This window comes from Manis pentadactyla, chromosome 14, assembly GCF_030020395.1.
Source record: "Manis pentadactyla isolate mManPen7 chromosome 14, mManPen7.hap1, whole genome shotgun sequence".
In the NCBI taxonomy this organism is placed as follows: Eukaryota; Metazoa; Chordata; class Mammalia; order Pholidota; family Manidae; genus Manis; species Manis pentadactyla.
Genome location: NC_080032.1, coordinates 87,398,036 through 87,413,447, shown reverse-complemented (window position 1 = coordinate 87,413,447; position 15,412 = coordinate 87,398,036). Strand labels below are relative to the sequence as shown.

At 37.9% G+C, this 15,412-nt stretch overlaps 1 protein-coding gene across 2 annotated transcripts in view; it reads right to left on the bottom strand.

Moving 5' to 3' along the window:
* The window catches only part of CNTN1 (contactin 1), a 263,071-nt gene that overhangs the window by 206,978 nt on the left and 40,681 nt on the right, over positions 1–15,412 (bottom strand). The window lies entirely within an intron of this gene.

The following is a 15,412-nucleotide window of genomic DNA, read 5'->3' as shown; positions in this document are numbered from 1 at the left end:
CAACACATTAAAAATACAAACGCCACTTTCCCTCATAAACAAAATTCAGTTCAAAAAGCTGTTCACATGGTAAAAGCTTGTCCTTTGGATCTGTCTCAAACATCTCTCCCCACAGAATGATGGCAGATAGTAACCAAACAATGACTCAAACCAATACATAACCATACACCATAAGAAGAAGATCATGTACTTTAAGTACAATGTGGATCCTAATTTAGTGTGGAAGGATCAGGGAGATTCCCAGGGGGGATAAATTTGAGCTGAGGGTTGTCAGGCAAAGAGAACAGGAGAAAGAGGGACTGACCATTTTAAAAGGACTGGCAGGTGCAAAGAGCTGAGGTGTGAAGGAAAGTGGCATCATGGAGGCGCAGGAAGAAGGCCATAAAGCCAAAACACAGAGATGGAGGGGAGAGGAGCGTGCAAAATGCTGGAGAGGTGAGGAAGGGCCACGGCAGGCCGTGAAGGGTTTTTTTAATCTTACACACTACAGGTGGTCATTGAAAGGATTTATGCAGAAGAGTGAGGTAATGATAGCTCCTTGAAGACAAGAGGTAGAGAAAGTGGAGGAAGCCGGTGAGGGGTTACTGGCTCTAGTTCTGGAAAGAGAGGTATTGGCTTGCCTAGAATATTTGCATGAGGTCGAGAAAATGGGTTTGGTTTAACAAGTTTTGGGTACAGTGTATGTGACAGAGTATAATCTGTCTCCCTCACCTGATTGTAAGCTCCATGAGCAGAGACTGTATCCGTTTTACTGACCATTACATCCTTTGCCACAGTACTTTGCAATGTGTGCAGATACTCCAAAAATGTTTTTTTCAATGAATGAATGGTAGGAAAGGAAGAGGAAACTAGAAAGTGTAAGGAACTTCATGACTCGGTGCTATTTACTGTGACAAGAATCACCAGAAAGGATCAGGTCCGCAAGCAAAATCATGAGTTTAGATTTAGAAAAAATTGTACTTATATTGCTTATTAGACATCCAAGAGATCTGAGTAGAAAACTTAAAATGTCTAAAGCTCAGAAAAGAGATCTGGACATATAAATTTGGAAGTTGTAAGAATATCACTGAAGCCATGGAGTGGAAATATCTTTGCATTGAAGCCATGGGAAGGGAGGAAACATCTATGGGGAGACAACAGATGAATATATATTCACAGATCAGGCACTTACTATGTGTCAGGCTCTGTTCTAAGGGTTTAACATGTTTCAATCCAATTAATCCTCACAGTAACCCCATAAAGAATATTCCCTTGATTATCCCACTTTCAAGATGAGAAAAGCATGGGCACAGAGAAATTATATAACTTTCCCAAATTCATATAGCCAGTACATGGCAGGCCTGGCTGGGGTAGAATTCTAAGCTGGCCTCCAACATCTCCACCCATGATGTATATCCCTTACACAGTTTCCCTTCCTATATGTGGCAGAAACTGTAAATGTGATGGGATACAATTCCCATGATTCAGTTATTAATCAGTTGACTTTGAGTTAATCAAAGCCCGAAAGGAAATCCTTGTGGGCCTGGCCTAACCAGTTGATCTATTTAAAGGTGATTAGGCCCTGTCCGATGTTGGGGATTAGGCCCTATCTGATGTCAGAGATCGGAAGTGTGAGATGGCCTACAGACAGGCCACCTGGCAGAGAAGTGCAGTCAGCTTCTAAGAGAGGAGATAGCCCCCGGCCAACAGTCATTCAGGAAATGGAACTTCAGTCCTACAACCACAAGAAATTGAATTCTGATGATACTGGTGAGTTTGAAAGAGGACCTCAAGCCCCAGACGGGCCCTGAGCCCTAGCTGACAGCTTCGTTCAGCCTGTGGGGACCCTGAGCACAGTAGCCTGCTGGCCTCCACCCTAACTACCGGCCTGCAGAATTCAGAATGCTAAATAAGTGTTTTAAGCTACAGTTTGTGGTGAGTTTTTAAAGAGCAATAGAAAACTAATGCACGTGTGAAACCTAGGTAGTCAGTTTACGTGGATGATGCTGTTCAAGACTTAGTTATCCTGAATGAGGGAGATGGGTTGGGAAATCGAGAAGGTAAGGAGGATGGACACCAGAAGAATGCTCACATTCCAAGAATGGAGAGAGGAAAGCGAACGAGTGAAGGAGACTGAAGGGAGATGAAGAAACCAGTTAAATCCAAGGGAATGCGGCATCACGGAGGCCATGTGGAGCGCCAAGGCCAGCGACCAGGCGAGGACTGGAGCACGCTCCCTGGGTTCAGTAAGACCGAGGAGGATGACACTGGCTCTGCTCTGGCGAATTTAAAAAGTGGAGTTGGCATATTAGAATACCTCTTGCTTTCTACACAAGGGGAAAACCATGTGATAGCCCGGGGAGAAAAAAAACGTTTTCTATAATATTTTCATTATTTGATATTTTCATACAGGAAAATTAGAGACCTCTTCCTCAAAAATTAGACTCATTTTGTGATTATAGCCAACTTGAAAAGTAAATCAGTTGAAATGTTTTGTCACAAAACTGCATTTCAAGGTTTAACAATTTCCTATGTGATAAGGCAAAATTACATTCAAATAGTACTCTAAAGAATATTGGATCTCACGAGATAACTGATGAAAAATAAAAGAAAGAGAAAAAAGGAGCATTTAATTACCAAGTTTCAGTTACTTTGACCTTTTACATTGCTACTCTAAGTTATTCTTCTCTCCTAAGGAAACAGGAAATCAGGTGCAGAAACCGAAATATAAGGGGCACTAAATAAATCAATAAGGATTAATTTTGACTAAAATAGAGTACAAATGAGAAGACAGGGTACACACAGAGATAATTAAATTTATATAGAAGTGACTAGTGGTTACCATGGCCAAAGGTGAGGGGGATAAAGAGGCACAAAAATTCCCCATCAGGATGTAAGTTGGTCTTGGGGACAGTAGCACAGCCCAGGGAACACAGTCAGTGATTCTGTAACATCTTCTATATTGACAGACAGTAACTGCACTAGAGGGGGTGAGGATTTAATAATATGTGTAACTGTTGAACCACTCTGTTATATATTTAAAACCAAGGTAAGATGGTATATCAATGATATGTCAATAACAATTTTTTTAATTAAATGCTGCTATCTTACTATGCTGATGGACAGTGACTGTAATAGGGTATGTGGTGGGGACTTGATAATGGGGGGAGTCTAGTAACCACACTGTTGCTCATGTAATTGTACATTAATGATATCAAAATTTTAAAAAAGGAAAAAAAATTATATGCTGCTATATTTACCTAATGATGTTGCTTTTGGGTTCTTTTATTCCAGTACTTCACTTTGATGACTCATTTTAGGGCAAGCAGGAACACTACTGACCAACCCTTCCTTTACTTCGTATACGACAATAAAATAACAAAATTCACACTACATGTAAGTTGTTCCTAATACATGGGGAAAAACTTGTCCCTGATGGAATCCTTAGAAAAGAAAAGGATTACCCAGGGCTCTCTGACACCTACTCCATGTAGGACTGGGGTCATGTTCAATGGCCCAGCTTGAAGTGAGATTTGAATTTTCTACTTTGAATGATCAAGACAGATGCCCGATGGGACAGAGACCCACACGTGGGAGCTCAGTGTTGGTGTGCCTCCTGGTGCCTTCCATGAATCTCTCCATGCCTGACTTCATCCCTTTGTCTCGTCTGAGGCCTTCAGTCCCCATGTGGCTGTGGATTCACTGTTCCTAACACTTAAAACATCTATGCAAAGATAGCTTAAGGGGCCAAATATAGTCACTGCTTAAATCCTAAGATTACCATTCCTTCTCCTGCTCACCTGCATTTCAAAGATCTTGCATTTGTTTCACATCTGATTTATGTTCATGGGTTCGGCTCCCATTCCAGCTGTTCATGGTGAGACAGCTCTTGCTCAGAGGCTGCCTTACCAGGGGGCGTGTGGTTGCCTTCTAGTACAAGACAAAGCCTAACTCATTAATGAGTCAGACCGTCTTCACAGACAAAAGAGATGTCTGTCGCCCTTGCATAAAATTATTTTAAAAAGAGAAGCTTTATCTACCCTTTGGTGTGATCAGTCATTCCAGGAGACACATCCCATCTTCTTACCCAAAGAGCCCTGAACCTCTAATCAAAACAGAGTCTTCAATAGACTGATTAGACCTTTCTTTAAAGTCCTCTTTTCATTCACAGAATTTGAGATGAACCTTAAAATGAGGCTTGGTCATTGTTTTTTCTCAAAAAAGGACACTCTCTATGAAAATATGAGACAATACAAATATGAGAATCCTTCTCAAATTTTATTTTATATGTTGGATATCCTAGCACCATTCGGTAGTGTCCCACAGTAGTGATATCTAAATAAATTCCTGGCTGATGTTTCAGATCATTAATGTCAAACACTCCAGTTCCCGATGGCCTTAAACTTCAAAGCCTAATCATTCACACAATTCCTTATCCCTTTTCCTAAGTGGGATGTGTGTGCACTGAGTTTACCTGTCCTCTTTCCAGGACGCCTACCTGACACAAACTAGAACTAGGTGGCTTCTCATGATCATCATGTCCAACCACAACTTCTTACAATTTTACCCCAAATGATGGCTTTTGTCTTAGGCTATACTCACCAATATAAATACTCCAATTACATTAAATCTAGTATGCTTGAATACACTATTTTGGGCGAGCAGGGCTCCTGTTAAAATAATCATAATGTAGAACATCCCTTCCAGCTATAAGCGATAGTCCCCAAAGGAGGTGACTTTCAAGCTCTGTCAGACCAAGGTCTAGAAGGGATATAAAACATAGACCACACTTCAGTCTGAAGCCTTTTCAGGAGAGAGAAAGTCTAACCTCAACTCCCTATAATTGTTCTAGAACTACACTGACTTTAGAGAGATGTAGATTTCCAGCTAAAACGAGTCCTCCTAACACTGGCAGGAGCAGGAACCAGAACTAGATTGCTCTTAACTATGCTCATCGGTGGAAATCTTTCGTGATCCAGCCAGGATGTATCCTGTTGTCCTTTGTACCTCTATTTCCGTATCATGCAAATGACACTTTTTATAGTCAGTTTCATCTTTTAAAGAGAGATTTCACTTCAGCTTCCATTTATATTTAACTTGGAGGATTTTCTATATTAGACCCCAAAGTATTTCTTAATTGCTTCACAGTTAATAACAGGAAAACTTAACCTTCATGATTTAACTCTAAAATACATTACAAAGAATGTCTTAAATGACAGCAATAAAATTCAAAGTCCAATCCTTGGCCATTGATATACAGTACATTGGAAAGTTTGATAAAAAAATTAATCTCTTAAGGCTTGTAGTAAGTTTTCTTACTCCATAAGTAATTATATCCTTAGGTGTATCTGTACATCCAAATGACACTGGAAAACTAGATTTTAAATTTCAAGTTTCCTTGTTAGAATTCTTCTAAGTAGCACATGAAAAAAAGGTGAGGAGAGTCAAATTCTTATTTGTTTTAGAGAATAAGTAACACAGAACTGTTAAACAATTCAAAACCAACAGATGGAGAATTGAGTATTATATTTTTGAAGGATATGCTGAATTACTTTGATATATTTTACTTAATGAACTTAATAAAATAATGAACTTGGAATAAAAATATTAACTACTATTGAGAAAATATATTTTACCATTTTTAACATATATTTTACTTTTAAAAATTTTGCGAAATAGGGAAAATAACTATGTGTAATATTTATCCATGTGAAAGGTATGGTTTCAGCTACTTTAATGAACAAAATAGGTACTCATAGACATCCCTGAGCTTCAACCAAAAATAGTTTCCAATAAGAAACTCAGTCACTGTGTTATCAAATATATAGCTCTTCTGACTATTGAATGAATATTCTCCACTATCACTTTTTAATGTCAAAGGAAGGGAGAAGATTGAAAAGTTGTTGAAAAGCTTGTTTCTTATAGGAGCCATTTTCTCTGCCTTAGTGTTTTATGTTGTTCTGTTTTTAACAAAACCTAAGGAACTGTACATGTTTAAGGCAGCACCCTGCAACCAGATTTCCATTGTCTATCCATAAGACACTTTGGAAAGAAAAATAAGACTCACCACACTCCAGATTAATACAAACTTTGTTTTGTTTTGTTTACTATGTGTGGAATTAAGCAAAATGGAAGTTCAAGTGAATTAATATTTTTAAAGGGATCAGCAAACTTTTTATGTAAAGGGCCAGATAATAAATATTTTATGCTTGGTAGACCAAAGGTCTCTGGCTACTCAGTGTAGTGGAAAAACAGCCTAGACAATACGTAAATGAGTAAGTGTAGTGGTGTGCCATTAAAACTCTATTTACAAAAACAGTACCTGGGCTGGATGTGGCTCATGGTCTGTGGTTGCTGACTTTGAAGTGAAATAATAAAATACGATCATAACATGGAAATGGTGAAGCCAAGACACTTTCTTATAGTGTTACAAGCCTTCTCATCATTTTGTCCAAATAGCAGCAAAATTCCGGGAGAAACATTATGTTCTGGGCTACGTTTCTGGTCATTGAAAAAAATGGGACCACTGTACCTCTGGGTCTTTTGGAATGTCCTCAAATGACATATTCTCAAAGACTAAATTTTTCATTATTTGTAGTGAGCTGTTAAAAACCAACAGCGTTTTCATTTCCTCTTTATGTTAGTGTAATGAATTCTACCATCTGGCATCACACAATGAGTTGTGCTACTGACACAATAGCCTGAGGACATTGGCAGGTAAGTTTAAACCTACTCATTTGACATATTTTAGATGTATGTGTGTAAATCATGCCCACTGGCAATGTGAGAATAACTAGTGAACTCTGCCAACTCCATCTTAATCTAACAGTAAAGGAAGGGGCCAGATTAGGATGGGTGTTAACGATGTAGAAATAGAGTATGCAGCTATTTTTTTTAAATCTAAAACGGAGGAGAAGGCTAAAGAGGAGGAAAAAAAGAATAGAGAAAGATCTGTGTTATTTTGTTTCATGTTTGTATTTAAGAATGGAAGCGCACAGGACATCTTTAAGATTGGTAAAGTATCCAGGCGGAAAGGAACAACATAAAATACAGAAATGGAAGACAAAGAGTTGACACCACTGTATTTCACAGAAGACCCAAGAATCACAAACCACAAATCAGTAGTGGCTGCCAGTGAAATCCTGCCCTGGTTCTTTTTTTTTTTTAAGCAGCTTTATTGATATATTTGCATACCATACAATTGACTCATATTAAGTATACAATTCAATGGGTTTTAGTGTACTTAAGGAGGCTTCACTCTAGTCTTATGTCTCCAATAATTGACATAAACATAAGAGCTCTGTCTTATCTATCTTGGAACACTGTAGGAACTCCAAACGTAATAATGAGAACACAAATATAAAACAAAAGAATAATAGAGAAAAACCAGTACCGTGGGCTACAGCAACATCACAGTGCATCATGTGGAATGAAGCAGATGCCCGAAATAGTTGCTTCTGTGGCTTTTATGATAGATAATAATACGCCACACTGTATGAACAAACTTTTGTTTTGTTACATTAAGAATATGTAGACTTGAAATTGACCCAAAGTGTGCTATAACATATTACTTAACAATACATTTCTGCCTCATTGAACTCTAAGGTTTATTTTTGTTTGCTTGTTATTAGCCACACTTCCCAAGGAATTTTGTACCATTCCAAGTAGCCATTTTGTTGGGTCTTTGTGTTTAACCTTGATCTTGGGTTGTAAAAACTTGCTGGTGCCTATGAATAACGAAACATCATAGAACTCTCACTTTCTATTGTCTTTTGTGCAATTCATGAACTTTGATATTTGCATACTTTGGCTTCTGAGTACTTCTAAACTGAAATTGGAAGAAAAGGTTCTTCAAGTGAAAGAAGCAGTGAATAGTACAAAAATAATGAACCAGGTCTTAATCACAATATATGTATATGTTACCCTTCCTCAGGCATCAGACTTAGAGAGATGTATGCAAAGATATACTTATTTTGCACTCAAAAATGTAATGGAGAAAAGAATTATAGAGCTAAAGCTGACCTACCCAAGCCTCTGGGTACTTATACTTCATATCTAAAAACTACTCCAAATTAAGACATACAGAAGGAAACCTATCTAAAGCAGGATGCACTAAATATAAAAAAACAATCAAGTGAACTCTTCATTTGAATATAAGTTAGCTCTTCTTGAAACACAGCATGTAAGGTTATTAAAACAAACCTCCTCATGCAGTACATGAAGAAAAATAACCACTTTCATATTAAAACATTAGAAAAGAATACTTCTCAAGGCTTACTTTGCTCTAATTTCTTTGTCAAAAATTTTAATAAACTTTGGTTTTTTAAAAAAACACAAAGGAAAGTTTAAAAGATAATATAAATAATAATTTAGGTATTCTTTTATTATAATAAAAAAAAGATTTAAATGTAACTAAACTATGGTGAGACTGCAAAATTTCCTCTCATGGATGACAGAAGTACCAACAGATTCATTTCCTTCCTTAGTCATCTAAAAGTAAATTCTAGTCTTTGAAATTCTGACACTATAACCATTACTGGCTTCACAGAGTGCTGTTCTAACCACACAAAGCCCATACTGCTTGGGAATCTGCCAAGCAACTCCTTCAAGTATGGAGCTCCTTCTATCAACAATCTTCTTTTAGATCCTAATTTGGAAAAAAATTCTCCCATGACTGATTTGTTTTGTCCTCATCTCTCTTCACTGATGAACTCAGCCCACCTGCATCAGTCAAGTGTTTATCTTACCTCAACATCATCTTGGTTTGTGATTCTGTATTTTTTTGCTGAGATTCTCCCTACCTTCGGCAAACCAGGATCAACTAACTGACTTGGAAAACTGACTTGGTTGGGAAAGTTACAGCTTTAAAAACAAGCAAGGAAAAGACAAATATTTGGAAGTCTGAATTGATAATGTTGAATATGAATTGATACTGTAATAAAAGAGGTAAAAAGGGAATATATAATAAAAATCATCAGTAGACACAGAATTAACCATTTATGTTAAAGATAATAAAGTTTATTGGGTTTGCTCTGTGTGTCTGACACTCCTGGATGTGGCAAATCAAGTTAACCAACAAGAACAAGTCAAATACATCTTTGCTGGTACTAAGCTTAAATTTTAGAAAAGGGAGATGCTAAGTGTGCTGAAAAAAGTAAGTGCTGTGAAGACTGTATATGATCATACTATAACTGGAGTCTTGTGTCCTGTACTGAACATATGCTTCTAACAGTGAAACAAAAAATACAAGTCATGTAGATTAAGGTTTGCTGATTCATTGGTTTGGAATTTTTCTCTATCTTTTGTGCACAATGGCTTCTTAATAACAGGGATCATGTCTGACACCTGCCACAAAGTTTTTAGAATAGCAACATGAACAAAGCAAAGGTCAGAAAAGAAACTGTTTTTAGGTAAAGAATGCTGAGAACCATAATAAAGCTGAATGCTTTTTGTTTTATTTTCACTTTGGTTTTGCTCTTGGTTTTCAAAGTCTCAATAGCATCCCACTGTTCACAACAGCACAAATTTAACATACGAAAGTCAATAAAATGTTATGCTATGTATAATAAAATCGTTTCCTAGGTTTATACATCTACTCTTTTATTTTACATGGTGAATAGAGCTTTTGAGCATTTGAAAGGGTAAAAAATTGCCTGAATCTTCAATGTTCCAGAAGATGAATAAAAAGAAAAATTAAATGCATTTAACCATACTGTCATTTTCTCAAATGGAAAGTGCCAAGCTAGTCAGTGCAGAAAGGAAATAAGCTACAGGCTTACATAGAATGCTTTACCAGCTGTTCGTTTGATGCAGGTCTGGAATTGTTTTCTTTAATTCAGGTCTTCATTTTCAATAAAATTTATTGAAAGTGATACTTTGATGAAACATTAATATCAGGGTCAAGAGATATGTTGGCAATATTGTATTTATCTTCAAAAGGGATAATTCTGATCAAACAAGGTGATGTGTTTATGCCTATTTACCTATAGAAGATCAATTACTGAAACCTTATGCATTACACACAGATAGATGTATAGACAGAGATACAACATTAGCTTTTTTCTTAAATACTTTGAACATCACTCTTAGATTACAGTCACACATATATTCTTAAGGAAGAGGAATCATTTAAAGCAAAAGAATTTTTAAAGTTTTTCATAAACTACCTAATTTGGGTAAACTGTAATTCAAATTTCCATGACAGGAAACCTTTTAGAAACATATGTAATATCTTAGGTGAAGGAAAGACAAAATATTCTGCCATTTCTTGAATAACAGGAAGATAAGTAAAGTGAGAAAATGATGGAACATATAAAAGACTATGGTCAAACTGAGATTTGTCTGCTTTTAGAAAAGTGAATGAGAAAAATGACTCAGTGACACTTCTCTTTTCCTGTCCAGAACCCTGAATCACAGAGTGAACCAAGAAGCGCACAGGGTTTGGGACTCTGCCCCTTCTCTATGCTTCTGTCACTCTACGTAGCAGGAGTCACTCTGGGAGGAAGGCTGGGAGACATAACACAGCGACACAAACATTCAGCCCTGTTTCATCACCCAACGGCCGCTTCTGGGGAGAGGGGCCTGGGCCTGGCCTTCAGTTCAGGGTCACACCACCGCCCTCACCGGCCTCGCCCCGCCGACTCCCGACCTCGCCCCCCACCCAGCCCCTCGCGCCGCAGACGGCTCACTCCTCCGCTCCTGCCCTGAAAGTCCTCGAAGCAATCGCCTCATCGCAAGTGACTCAAAAGCCACATGGGCTTTTTTTAGCTCAGATCTTATTTGACCTTTCTGCAGTTTTATCACCGTTAATCCTCCTTCCTGTTAGGAAAACCGTTATTCGGGCACCACCACCCGCTCCCTGTCTTGCCCCGCCCTCCACCCACTCTTGGTCTCCGCTGGGAGTGCTCGGCCCTCCTCTATACGGACAGTCCTCACATCTGTCCTGGGCTTCGCTTCCTTCCTATGTCTGTTTTCAATGGACAATTTTGTTCACTTCGATGATCCTCACATCCCTTGTGCTGAGCCTAAATATTCACCTCAAGGTATTAATTACTCGCTGATAGAAAACGTGGCCAAATCCTACCAGTATAAGGTTAATCTTCGAACCATACAGCACTTAAATAAGTATTACACATCTCCCTTCTACTTCACTTCTTCCCTAATGCTCATTCCAGAAGAAATTTTAGTTATTTATACTCTGGCTTTAAAATTCTCACATCACAATTAAAATTCCTATTCCAGGTACTTGACTATGGAATCCATGTATCATAAAGCGAATGAAAGAATGTATGATTACAAAGGAATGCAATTGCTTCCATCAAGGAAAGAACACATTTGCATTGCTTTTTACTTATACAATACACATAAAATATAAATTTACCTCTAATGCTCAGATACTTGAAGGCAGTTTAGAACCAATTCTATTCACGATTCTATACACTTCCTATATTATTTTGCAAATAAGACATAAATATGATAAATAAGTTTCCATGAAAAGGTAGAAGTGAAGCCAACATTAACATTTCAATTTCTGGCTACCTGGCTTTCTCCCCAAGCAAACTTTCCTTAACATATAAAACTATAAGCGTGATTTCCTGAGAAATCTAGAGTTATAAGCCGTTGAGACTTCGGTTCTAATCCTCCTCTGACAGTTGCCACGTGATTCTATCCAAATTGTTTGTGTTTATTTCCCATTTGTCCTTATTTAGAAAACAATCTACTCCCTCAGCATTACAGCAGAGGTGTTGAGAAGACCAATGGAGTGCACACAACGTGGTCTGGGATAAGGCAGAAAGGCCGCAGATGAACAGGGAAACACTTCTTCCACGTAATTTCCAAAGGAATTCCATGGCTTTCCTTCCCACTGCTACCCTCAGCTTTCCTGGAACCGAAGAGGCCACTCCCAAGGGGAGAGAAAAACACCCCTCCACCACGACCTTTCCTCTTCTTAACAGCTGCTGCAGAGGGAAGGGATAGGGAATATTGAATTGTTTTTGCCACTACTAAAAATATTTGTAAAATTGGTATGATTAAATAATTGGCATTATTAAATAATAACAATAAATTCCATATTTTATTTTCAGTCACCTATGTCTGAAGTCCACCACTCACCCTAAGCCAAATTCGACTTCACAATCAGCCGTTCTCCTGGTAGCAGCACAGGCAGCCCCATCCCGCAGCTGCCCATCCTGCTTGTTAGTTCTGCAGCTCGGATGCTCACAAAAAAAGCCATACAAATCTTTCCCCCTTACTAACATTATCAGTCATTAATCATGAACTGAGGTTCTGCAGCGATATAGGGTTAGTGATGTATTCTTAGATTTCCTGTTCTCAAACTGTCTGAACTAGGACATACACTCTTAAACATAGTTTCTCATCTCTAGCAGAATATTTACAAGAATAACCTAACAAAAGAAATCACACTAGACACTGACTTTAGTTAGTAATTTAAGATGCTCAGTAAATTATCCTAAAGCCAGTGTGAAAAAATGTGCACATTGCCACCTTTTGTTTATTTGGCTTTTGGAGGAATGAGTCACACACACTGACCATCACCGCACACTGTTTTCAGGAAGACCACCAGAGCTTGAATAGTTACACGTAAAATACAAACGCTGATGTATATAAAATCAAAATAATCCTTGACTGCGTAAAAATAAAAGTTGCAATTATTTAAAATTTGAGAAAAAGTAAACAATGAGTACCGTACACAATTTCTTGCTGAAGCTCCACTTCCTTGTCTAAGTTTCTTATTTTGCATTTGAAGGAGGGGGCAGGCAGCCTTTCAGCTGACCTCATACAAACACTGCTGAAAAAAATGAGTGGCCAACCTGTGCGCAATTGCTCTTAGCCAGAAAGAACGCTAATTCTTGGCTTCAGTGTTCTCTTCAAAGAAATTATTCAGGCCTTTCTGTGGCATGGAACACTGTGATCAGCCAGGAACTCTTAGATGAAAATAACCTTTCTTTGTTATAACCCAGAAAATATTGTGCTTATTTCAATCTCAAAGGAGACCTTTGTACCTGATTTTTTAAAAGTAGAGGTAGGAAGAGTGGTGGAATCCGTCATGGCCTAGCCGTTTTCTGTAAAGGATATGGTTTCCTGACCTACCACATGTTCACAAGGGATTCGAAAGAGGAGTACAACCAAGTGCTTTACCAAAAATATGGTATCACTTTGAAATTGCTCAGGTACACTCACAGAACTCTGGACAGAGTAGAGGGAAAACAGATTTAAGAGTCACCCCTACCTGTATTAGCTGCATGACTAGCTGCTGATTTCTGATTTGAAGTGTCCTTTTCCATAAAACGGTATTACTAATAGCCATGTCATAGAGCTGTGGCAAGATTTAAGTAATGTGACAACTGTAATTTATAAATTACAAATTGCTACAAAAATGTCATGAAGGAATTTAAAAGGTAACAAATATATTTTCTTAGAATAAGAAGTTCGTAAGAATATAAAGTAAAGTTGTAGAGCCAATCTCCATCTGTGTGGGAAGACAACTGATGAAAAATTGTTTTGCCATCAGTCCACAGAAGCATAAGCTAAAAAAACAAGATATTGCAATGAAACCATTTCTTACATTAAGATTTTCCCTCTTAGGACATGAATTCAAAGACTGAAGAAATATTAATGATCCTTACAATTTACTAAGTTAGGAAAGTCAGTTCATTGGGAAAAACGCTAAGTTATTTTTACTGACAAAAAAAGAAATGGAGAAAAATAGGAAAAGTGGATGGAAAGTTAACTCAGTTTGATTACTTTCAAGTAATATTTAACACCAAAAGAAAGGACACTAAAAATAAGACAATTCCATTGGAAGGAATAACTGAAGAGTAAATATTTTACATCATCATATCATTTGACCACTAGTCATCAGCAGAGTAGATATTATGTAAAATAAATAGGAAATTTCCAAATACTCTTATTAAGTATTTAAAAATGTATAGTTCCTTTCACTGTTACATTTGCTTTCCTTAAAGTAACTTTATAAAACACAGCCATGTTTCTTATGACACAAGAATTCTGAAAAAAGTATACAAAGTTCTTAAATTTATTTTTTATCTTCATCTATTTCTCTTTCCTCTTTATTCTACTAACCCTCCCTGAGAAATGTTACGCACTCTGGGTTTTCATTACTAGTCACATATGATTCTCAAATCTATTTCCATTGCTAAACTTCCTTGTGAAGTCGACACTCCTAGTTTCGATGATACTTGGATATTTCCCAGACTCCTTAGCCTGTTCCAAAACGAGCTCAACATCTCCCACCTGCTGACATTCGCTTCTGTCCCTATACCCCAGTCTGACTGAAAAGAGCTGCTACTAACCGTGACTCATGTCTAACGTGGCAGTCACGACCTTGCCCGACCTCAGAGGCACCTGAGCAGTCACCAGGTTAAACAGATTCTACTTCTAAAATACTCGTCATACTGGATTTCATCCCCACTCTCCTATTCCTCCTCTTATCCTCTCTGCCAGGTGCTAGGGTGCTGCTATACTGTTTCCCTGTTTTGAAACACACCTTTGGGGTTTACTGGATACGTTGAATAGGAGAATCTGCTCAAGGAATATAGGAAAGTTAGTATCCCTGCCCCTACTACATGCCTCTAGCACCCTATACAACCAACATTCTTACCTATCTCAGCAGGTGATCTCAGAGTTCTAAATAACTCATTAAATATTTAATCTCATCCTGCCTCCAAGCCTTTGAGACCTACTCTGCAGTGCCTTTGCAATGCTCCTCCCTCCAAAATCTACCTAGAAAACTGCCAGGCACCTCTCAGTCCTCAGCCTACACGACCTTTTCTTCTCTGAAAGTGCCCCTAGCAACACTAGCCATGCTCATCTCTACCCTCCATAGCACTGGACAGATATTTTGCACAGAACTTGCAAAGGTTTATTTTTATTTGTTTTTGCATGTCTGTCTCCCTTTAAGACTATGAGCTCCATCAAGGCACAAACCATAGTTTTTCATTTGTATATCTCCAGTGACCTGTGTACAGTAGGAGAATAAATGTGTGACTCCATTCATTCTTTCATGATGAAACAATGTTTCGAATTTTCTATTGGCAAAAAAGAATATGGATAAATGTTGTACAAGCTCTTTCTAATTGTTCGTGCCAAAGTTACAAGGATTTTGGGTCATCGAAATCAATACTCAACTATTCTGTTCTCATGTTACTTAACCTCTTAGGAGCATTCAACAGAAAAGTCAACCACTTAACTCCATTTTGAAACAAATTTTTTCCTTGACTCAATTAGTCAAATGCTACAGCTCCCTTTTAGTTTGCTGACCTCTCCTGGCTCTCCTCTGCTGATTCTTGCCCATCAATGCTCGCTCTGAAGTCAGTACATGTTAGGGCTCCCCTCTCTGAACACTCCTCCTAAAGGGCCTCATTTAGTCCATCTTCTGAGTTCCATTTATATG